Raw genomic sequence first — 11,141 nt, forward strand, 5'->3', positions numbered from 1 at the left:
AACCCTTATATTCGGCGACTAAACTCTTTTAGTCGGCAAAAGTGATCAATTTTGGCGACTAATTTCATTTTAGTCGCCAATTCTACTACTTTCAGCGACGAAAACTCCAATTTTAGTCACGAAATCTACTTTTTGTTATAGCGTTTCTATCAACCCATCAGTAGATACTTTGCTTTGGGAGTCAGCATATATCTTTAAAATTATTGGAGTATATTATTATTTTTCTAAACCATGAAAAAAGGTCTAGTTCTACACCCAAAAAATTAATCATATTGTGTTTGGTTTAGTTTTTGAAATTTGTTTTTTAGTTTTTCGTTTGTTTGTTTGTTGTTATTGGTTTTTTTTTCAACAAATATTAGTATCGTTTTAAGTGTATTTTAAAAGTAAAAAGAAATAATAATTAAAATATGAAGAAAAAAAAGTTACCAAACACAAAAAAAAAATAAAAATAAAAAAATCAATATTTCGTTTTAAATTAAAACAAGGCTTGGCTTCTCTCCCGTCTCAAATCAGACTCGAGAGGGATTGTTAGGTCCATTGAGCCACTTTTGGGTTATGTTGTGATGATTTAAACCATTCACATTTTAGGATTCGTCGAATACATCATCCATATAAAAAATTAAGTCCAGTGGATAACAGAAATCATGTGTTTAGATTTGTTTTGTATATAAAAAATAAACGGCAAAAAAAATTAACGGTTCATATAAAATTGATCCGAACATGTGATTTTCGTTATCCAATTAACTTAATTTTTACATGAATGATCACTACAAAAAATTAAGGTTTTAGAGACCAAAATTTAGGGATAAAATTATTTTTTAGAGATCAAATATTTTTGTTGCGAAAAGTTTCATCTTATATTTTAACATCAAAAATTTGACATTAGTGATGAATTATTATTGTTTTGGGACCAATTTTTTTGTCTCAAAAAATAAATCACTTTGAGACTAAATTATTGTTCCTAAAATTCTATTTATTAGTGACATTTTTAAAAATTTGTCGCTAAAAGCCTTGTTTTTTATTTTTCGAGACAGCCTTTTAGCGACTACCTTCACGACGATAGAAATTGGTCCCTAAATGTATTTTGCAACAAAATTTTCAGTTTTAGACACAAAAAAATTTAATTTCTAAAACTCTTATATATTGTAGTAGATGTACTCGACGAATCGTAAAATATGAATAATTTAAATTACGAAATTGATACCCAAATGTGGGCCTAATAGACTAGACTAAAAGGTCCAATCCAATAGGAGAATAATGGAGACCGTCCAATTCCTCAAAACAAACAACAAACTTTCCAAATTTATTTTTTGGAATAGATGGGTTATTTATTTATTGGAAAACCTATAAATGATTGATTTGTACCTGGTGAAAGCTTATTTGTCAAACCAAGTTTGGTGCCCGTGGAGGTGAGGTCCGTATGGTTCAAAATTTTAATTAAAAAAAAAAATTATAAAATATATATGTATACAAATACAAGAAAAAAGAGAAAGGATTAACTTCTTAACATATTTCACTACATAAATGTGATTATACACTTGAATATATTTTGAAATTTAATTTCTCTTTAGCATAACTCATTCGTTAGAGGGTGTAATCTCAGGCGGTTTGACTTAGTCGAATGATAAAGTAATTAATGGACTTACCACTTAAGAGGGCATAAGCTCAAATCTTATAAAAGTCAAATATTTCAAATCTTGGAATTATTGGAGGTTTGTTTGGTCGTTTACTTTAAGACTTGGGAACTAGTCAATGTGTGTATAAATTGACCTGAACACCTGATTATATAATAAAAAAATAAAATATAATTAGTAGATGGTCTAATTCATATATTGATAATCATGATGAATAATGTTGATGGAGGTGTACGAAAAGATATTTTGGTGATAGAAGTCACGGTGGTGATTTGGTTTAAGAAAGTCTGGAGGTAGCAAAAGAGAAACTATTCAGCTTGCTTGTTGTTTTTTTTTAAACAACAATGTTAGAAGGTCGCAATTTTTGTGGCCACAATGGCTCAAAACTGCCAAAACGACGTCGTTTTGGCAGTTTTGAGTCATTGTGGCTACAAAAACTGTGGCCCTCAAATATTTTCCTTTTTTTAAAACACTTTTTAGAAAATTTTATTTTCTTGTTTTTCGTGTTTTTTTGTTTTTACTGATTTTTTTAATATTTTAAGCAATTTTTTTTTTTTACTTTTTAGACATACCTAACATAAATATACCTAAAAAGTAAAAAAATTGTGAAAAAAATCTTTTAAAAATTCACTAAATATCAAAAATACGAGAATTCAGTATATTTTTTATATTTTTATGTATTTATTAAATTTTTAAAATATTTTTTCACAAATTTTTTACTTTTTAGATACATCTAAGTAAGGTGCATCTAAAAAAGTAAAAAAAATGTTTAAAATTTTAAAAGTATTCACTAAAAACAAAAAAACATGAAAATTAAAAAACTGAGTTTTCGAAAAACTTAATTCAAAAAACTCAAACCAAACACGCTGATTGGTAGTGAAAACAACTGACAATGACGTTGATGATGGTTGGAAAGTGGCTAAGGTAGCATGATTGCGAATGTATGATGGTGATGATGGTTAGTAGGTGGTGAGGGGAAAAAATGAAGGAAAATAAAAGTATCAACCAACTGAAAAAAAAATATATATATATATGACTTAGGCTCTCTTTAAAAGTTTTTTTGACTAAGTCAAAAAGTCATTAAAAAGTCATAATTTCACATCTTATATATTGTACGGGGAGCAAATATTCCGGCGAGCTCGTACTCCTTTCTTTCAAGCTCTCTGTCTGTCTGATCGACCTGCGAACACAACAGCGGTGAGTTACCCGGCAGTGTGTGGCCGGAAAACCCCTCCAACGATCAAATTAGCACACACTCAGGGATAGAGAGGGAGAGGAGAGAGTTGCATGTCTAAGTGTATCTCACCAAATGATTATGCCTCCAAGCATGGGGGCGCAGACACGCTTATATACCTTCTGCGCCCCAAATCTACTTCCATTAGTCTCTCAACACGTGGTGCTGCTATCCCATCTGTCAGCACAAATCCAGCAATCATCACCTAACCAAACTATCAGAATATCTTGGCGGAGCCCGGCAAACTGGCCGAATCACCTCAGCCTCACACGGTCGTGCTGCGCCACATGCCCGAATGCTCACTAGCCGAGCTCCATACCGACCGAGCTCAGTTGCATTCCGGCAGAGCCGAGCTCGAAATAGGTCACGCGGGTAAAACAAAGGCCTTCCTGCCGAGCTAAAGGCGCGAGCCTTCCTGCCGAGCAATGCAAGTAGCACGGTTCCCACCTGTGCAAGTTCAAGTAGCTCGGTCTTGGGCTTTAGCCGAGCAGCCCCATCTCCGTGCAAGTTTAAAGCTATCCTGGCCCAAATGCGCTCGGCCTTCAACTTGCCCAGCCCTTACCATGGCCCATTTCCAGCTCATAAAATCTCCCTCTCATATATGAATCAATTATTTTTTTCATCACAACCATCTATTTACGTAAAATAACTATCCAAAAACACACTTACCTTGTTTTGGTTTTGACTGATTTTATGAAAATTAAGTTTTTTTTTGTGTTTTTTGTGTTTTTTTTTTAGTATTTTTTTTAATAGTTTAAGTAAATTTTTTACTTTCTAGATGCATATATTTTAGATGCACTTAAAAAGTAAATTATTTGTGAAAAAATATTTTAAAATTTTAATAAATACATAAGAATACGAAAATGTATTAAATTTTTATATTTTTTTTGTATTTGATGAATTTTTTATAGATTTTTTTTCATAAATATTTTACTTTTTAAATATATCTAGCTTGGGTACATTTAAAAATAAAAAAAATACTAAATTTTTTATTAAAAACACAAAATACAAAAAAAAAAACTTAATTTTCTGAAAGTTGGCTCAATTTTCTGAAATCAAACAAGATGAATAATTTTTTTCATCTGATAAAAAAAATTAAATGTCAAAAAAATACTAAAATTTTTTTTGTAAGTTTTCAATTTATATTCCCTAGTGTAATTCAGGATTTTATTTATTTATTATTTTTTGAATAATTTCTTACTCATTTCCCATTTTCGATAGTCCTGCCAAGAAAAAAAAATGATAGACAAGATCACATGTTTGATGGGTCGTTTCACACACTAAATACAAATACTAAACTATACCAAATTCTTTTAGAATAATGGCAAGTCCAAGTATCGATCCACAGAGACAATTGTGAAATTAGACTAGTTTAATCGTTAAATTCCTAAATTAATTTTGATTAAAAAGATTGAGAGATTTTATGACTAAATAGGAATTAAATGAAATTGAGAAATTAAATTGACAATTAAAATTAGGGTTTGAGATATTAATTTTTGGAAAAAATCATAGGGCAAAGAATTCACCACTAGCCACATAAATGAGATTTAACATCGGCTATCAATTGCAATCCGGTTTGAAATACCCAATATTTCACAACTACAAGTTTGAAATATTGATTAAGAGGGTTGTCGCATTCAACGTACAGGCACGAATCATCCAGAGTAGCATGAGACGTTTGTTCTAAACTATAATAGCAACACGACTCGTCTTTCGTAGCATGACTCGTCTCGTACTTTGAACATAAACATAAAGAAAACTAATGTATGGAAAGCATTAAACAATCACAGAGAGTAAAATACTTGAAGAGATGAAAGGAACAATTATTAAAAACTTCTAAATCATCCATACATTTATTTAAACTGATTCGCAATCAAAGCTTATGAAAACTCTTATTACATAGCTAGGGTTTCATCAAAACCCTAGAAAAGAAGACTAGCCACTCATGGAGGAGTGGGAAGAGGAAGAGGATGAGGAAGAAGCCCCTATGGAAGTTATCCTTCAAGCATGAGGAGAAATTACATTTTCAAAACCCTAGCCTCCCTTTCCTTAGAATAATTTTTGAACCTTAGGTTAGCCTATTTTTCTTCCTTTTATTCTCAGCAGAACAAACCCAAAATTCTGCTCAGGCATCCCTAGGTGGGCCGCTCTGGCGGTGGTGGGCCGCATGTACGGTGAAGCTTGGCCGCACGTGCGATGGTCTGGCTGGCTCGAATTTTTCACTTCTCGCACGGAGGATCTGCTTTTGCGCCATTTTTGATTGAATTTGCGTATTTCCTGCCAAATCTGTACAAGTACACGAAACACACCATCTCTACCAAATAAACAAAATTGAAAGACTAAAAATGTAACTTAAGTGGCCTTAATATGGTACTTTTCGGCGTACATCGATGTTCAACCCTATACAAGCCTTCTACTTTGCCTCTCGGAGGATAAAAGCCGCGGGAACCCAGCTTACTATCAAAAAGAAAGAAAATTTAGGCTTGGTTTGGCTATCATTTTGGGGTTAAAAAAAGTACAAAATAATAAAATAAACTAAACAAGTTAATAAGATAAAATATCACATCCAATCCATAATCATTATACTTTTTCTCTCACAAAAGTCAAAAAGCTAAAAAATCCAAACCAAACGAGGCTAAAAAAGTCTGGCTAAAAAAGTCTCAATACAAAAAAATCGGCTATATTAGCCAAAGCCAAACGAAGTTTCATGATAGCGATGACTATAAAATAAAATGATTTGAAATGATTTTTTGAAATATTTTTGCACAAATTTTGTAATCTATATAAATTAAGTGAATTTTTAAAAAAAAATTAAAAAAATTAATCAAGAATAAATAAAAAATAATAAAACAAAATTGTCATTTAAATTGTTATTTGATCGATCCTACTTAAACTGATAATGGTATTTAACAAATCACACACATATATTTATATATGGCTTGAGTCTAGGGATGGAATTATGGGAAGATTATGGCGGGTCATGACTCCTTTATTTCTGTGAAAATTTAGACGGTGTATGGTAAGACTTTCAAAAATTAATTTCACATTTACATTCTAATAACATGTTTAGTAAGAGTTTTCAAATAATGATTTCAAATTAATTTCAAAACATATTTTGAAAACATGTTTGGTAAGAGTTTTCATTTTTTAATTTTGGGTGTACCCGATCATCTGGTCGGTTGACAAGCTGGTTAACCGGGACGGTGTAAATTTTTTTTTTTTTTTTTGCAACTACAAATTGCCACCTGTTATTTGGAAAATATATATATATATATTTGTTTTTGATATTTTTTAAATATAGACATTATTTTTTTAAGACTAAAATGATAAATTATTTTTTTGAATTGAATTTTAAAAAGAGTTTGGTTATGAATTTTGAATAGAATTTTGAACAGAGTTTTGAGTTGTGTGTATAGTTATAAGTTTTTGAATTATTTTCAAAACTCATAACCAAACAAATTTTTTCATTTCATATGTCACATCAAAAACTTCAAAACTCAATTTAAAACTCATAACTAAATAAATTTTCTCTTTTCAAATTATAATTCTAAAACTCACAAACTCAAAATACAACTCTATTATCAAATCATAATTTTAAAACTCTACTAAACACTACATTATGTTTGACATAGCACTTCTAAATATATATATATATATATATATATATATATATATATATATATATATATATTTTATTTCATAAATAAAATGGCCTCTTAGTATAAAATATATATATATCTCATTCTTCTCCCATCTTACATTTTCTTTTTATTTTCTACCAAAAATGGTTTATATGAAATTTGAATATTTTTATGTGTATATATATAATTCATATATCGTATTGTATATACATGTGTATTTGTTTATATCGTAAAAAATATTATTTGTTTTTTGGCCCCTACAGTAATAAAATTATGGTTTCGTCCTCACTTGTGTCAAAAACCAAGTGATCTCGAAGGGATAATGGAAACGCGCGTCACTCTTCTAGTGTACCACGTCAGCGACCGGACATGACAGTATCTCATACGATCGCAATAAAATTGCGCTTGATATTGAGAAATTATTCATTGCCCCCAACTTGAATATTATTGGTTGAAACATTGAATATTCTCTCATTTAAGGAGACAATTGAATCGAATATGAATAAAGTGTCGAAATATGAATGGTGTGAAACAATACTCCTAAATCACCAAATAACTTCTTAGTGATCTCTCCCTCTCTTTCTATCTCTTTTTGCCTCCAAGATTCTTATAGCACTCAATAACATGTCTAGAGTTTCATAAAAAAAATATGGTTATGATATGAAAAATCTACAAAACCCCTAGATATTGATTTGTGATTTTATATTAATTTTAAGCAGTAAATAACAATCCCAATCAAACAATCAAGACAAATCGACACAATGATTTTATATGGAAAAACCACAATTTGAGTAATTGTGATAAAAAACCACAGGCAAAAGCCACAAAACAATCCACTAAGAAGATATAAAAGAATTACACAAGTGTACTCTCACTTACCTAGCGAATCCACGCCCAAATCGAACCGACCTCTATGTATCTCTTCCAGCCTCATCTTCATCTCGGAATTGTCTTGTACAATGTTGAATCCACAACGCCGATGTTGAATCATGACGATGAGCCACTCCATAATCCATCAAAGTTTCAGACCCAAATTCTTCGGAATCCATCGAAGAATAACTTTCTCTTTTGTGAATAAAACAAAACAAACAAACCCTTTGATATAATCCACTCAATTCATGATATAAACTCTCACAAATATCAAAGAAAACAAACAAAGAAGCTCCAGACAAAAACTCTAATACCCAAGAAGAAGATCTGGAAAGTCGTAAACCTAAAAACAGACTGAAACATATATTTATAGAAAATAGGGCCGCGATCTCCGCTCGAGTGCAAGCATGGGCGCTCGAGCGGAAAAAAAACTACTCTGAGTACTTTTGTAGACGAGTGAAACTTCTGAAAGGTCCGCTTAATCCCCAACATAGTTAGCGAAATGGCAAACAAGATAGGATTAAGATCACAAACTCCTCAATATAGGCACAATTCGGATTGGATTCGCATCTAAAACTCATAACCCCACTGAAATAAAAGATCAAATACAATTACAACTGAAAATGAGTTTTGTCAAATAGAATTGCCAAGACTAAGAACCTAACGTGATCGATTTACAATTTTTTAGACCAAACCAAATCAACCTAATTCAATGTAGTTCAGGTTGGTTTCATTGTGTTAAAAATAAGTAAATCAATCAATAATAAATAATTAAAATAAACAAATTTTTATCATTGAAACATAACACAAAAATAATAAAATATTATTTAATATAAGCCAACAATTGTGAATCATATTAGTGAAATCCAACTCAAGTTTAAACATAATCAATATGAATTAAATTTAATAACACTACTAATAAAACAAAATAAGGCCCCGTTTGTTTTCCTCTTTCACAGTCCGGAGTGGACTGTCAATGATGAACAGTGACCATACCTCTTGTTTGATTGCAAATTTGGGGAATGGATTCATAAGCCGGAGGGCTTCAGATGGGCCTTGAATGTTGGGATTGTTAGTTTGCCCCAACACTTGGTATTGAATATTAGTCCGTTGGTATTAGGAGAGTAATTTACTTGTTTACCCTCTTCTCTTCTCCTTCTCTCTCTGACTGTCTCTGTTCTCTTATCATATATATATATATATATATATGTGTGTGTGTGTGTGTGTGTATTTCATTTGATTTCTCACCAACCAAACACAAATGTAGACAAATTGTAAATTAGAATAGTAACATTGAAGAGTGATGCTCTGATCTTCGATTAAATTAAACAAAAGAGAAACAAATCAAAAGACATATATGATATACATATACATACATACATACATACATACATATATATATATATATATAGATATGAGCAGATAATATATATACCTATGATCTCCTCAGTTGAGGGATTGATTACGGAGATACTTTTCTTCTTCACCGGCTCTCTCCATTCACGTTTCTTCTTCTTCGCCATTGACTCTCTCTTCCTCTCTCTCTCTCTATATATATATATATGTCGGTGAACTCACAGAGTGGAAATGCAACATTATATGAGCAGATAATGCTCTGTGAATACTTTTGTCAAAACCATGGGCTAGTTTTGGACAAAAGTGGGTTTCTTTTTTAATAACAATAATAATAATAATAAATAGATTAATAGTTGATTTTTTTTTATTTTTAATTATATGATTTTAATTTTAATTTTTGAATAGTTTAATTGGGTAATGCATTTATTAATTGGTATAAGCTTAAATTTAATACTAATACAACAAGGGTATTTGTGTAATTTTACATGGTTAATCATATTCCTATCTCTCAAAACAAACATGAACTATTACTAGTCCACTGGTTATCAAATAAACACATTTTTCGTAATCCCCTCACTAATAGTCCCCTCACTAACAGTCCCCTCACTATCAATCCCATCTATTATACTTTTGAAAACAAACGGGGCTTATAGGAATTGAATAACCAAACCAACTTGACCTATGTAGGTTCGGTTGGTTTAAATTTTTGAATACATTGGTTTAGTTTTGCGGCTTCTAATTATCAACCCGACATGATTGTTGCTTGCCTAAACTAAATCAATATGAGAATCGAACTTATGTATATTATATATAAAAAAATTATTTACATTATCATATTGTAGACACCCCATTTTTGACCGACGTTAAGACTCAGACGTCACCAATTGAGCGCTCGGTGATGATGCGTATTGTGCTCGTTCTGAGGTTTCAGAGTCTCGACCGCGAGCCATGCCTCCAAACTTCGGGGCTCTTTTGTGCTTTGCCTCGGTTTGTGAACCAGGTCCTGTTTTCTCTTTCCGAAGGGAGGGAGAGGTCTCGTAGACCATCTCTTAGTGGCCGTAGGCTACGTTTTGTGGTTGTAGGCCATTTTTCCCGTTTGGAGCCCAGTTTCTGGTTTTCGGAGCCGTCGGTCGTGTGTCTCGGTTTGGGACCGCTTAACTACCTCCGCTTGCTTTAGTTTTAGGCACACCTCTTATTTCCTTCCTTTAGAGGGACACTGTGGCCCAGGAGACCACCTTTGTGGTCATACGCCACTTTCGGTGCCTAACAGCTTGTTTTCGGGGCCCCGAACCGCACGTTTTGGCCCCCGAACCTTCGTTTTGCATCCGTTTTGGTCCATTTTTGGTAGAGACCCTATTTTCATTGTTAGGAAGATGGTAGGATGGTGGGAGGCCACCTTTTCCCCTGAAAAAACCAGTTTTCTCTTTTTCTCTCTCCAAAAGCGGATTTTTCTGATAAAAAGCTGGTTTTTCTCATTTTTAAGCCACATTTTCTGGCTTTTCATACCACCATTGTATTGTGCTCATCTGGGAGGCCACCAATATGGGTAGCCCGGCCAAAAATTCATCTTGACTCTTTTGAACCTTGCTAAAAAGCTAGCTTTTTCTCTCTCTTGGGTTACTTTTTCTGGTTTTTCACTATACAGCTGTGTTGCACTCATCTAGGTGGCCACCTTTTTGGGGTGGGCGGCCAGAAATTTTTCTTGACCTTTTTGACCCCTGGTCGGCCGACCAGGGGGAGTGGCCGGCCGGCCACTTGAACTAGTCGGCCTGCTTCTTGCTTTTTGCCCTCTCTGAATACATCACACCTATGCCAGCTGTGAAGCAATTGGACCATGTGAAGCCCTTTTGGGATATTTTGGAGCCTCTCCTCTATAAAGGGGAGGCTGATCTTCTTTGGCAAGGGTTGAACCCCTTTGGAGGCTTACAACTCTCTCTCTCTCTATATCTCTACACTTGAGCTTCCAAACCCTAATATTCTTGCACCATTTGCACACCAACCCTTAGCACAACACCTCCTCCATCCATTCCAGCACTTTGGGACTGATTTGCAAGGGTTTAAGGTTCACCAACTTGGTCCAAAAGCTCCAACTTTGCTGCTCTTCAAGGGTAAGCACCTATTTCCCTTAAACTTGCATTTTTTTGCTCCATTGATTAGCCTTACTTGAAAATATTTCTGGACTTTCTCATAAACTAAAAAGTGCCATATTTTGAGCTCCTCTTGAATATTGATTAAGGACACTTTTCTGTTTGAGGTTTCCTACATCCTTGTATGCTTTATCCCTCTTTGTAGGCCTATTTTGCATCATATCTTAGTCCTACTTGTGAGCATTTTAGAGATTTTTTATAAACTAGAAAAAGTTTCCTTTTGAGCTTATAAACATGTTTGTTTAAGATACTTTTTCTG

The sequence above is a fragment of the Camellia sinensis genome, chromosome 3 (assembly GCF_055761805.1).
Source record: "Camellia sinensis isolate YWXY chromosome 3, ASM5576180v1, whole genome shotgun sequence".
Taxonomy (NCBI): Eukaryota; Viridiplantae; Streptophyta; class Magnoliopsida; order Ericales; family Theaceae; genus Camellia; species Camellia sinensis.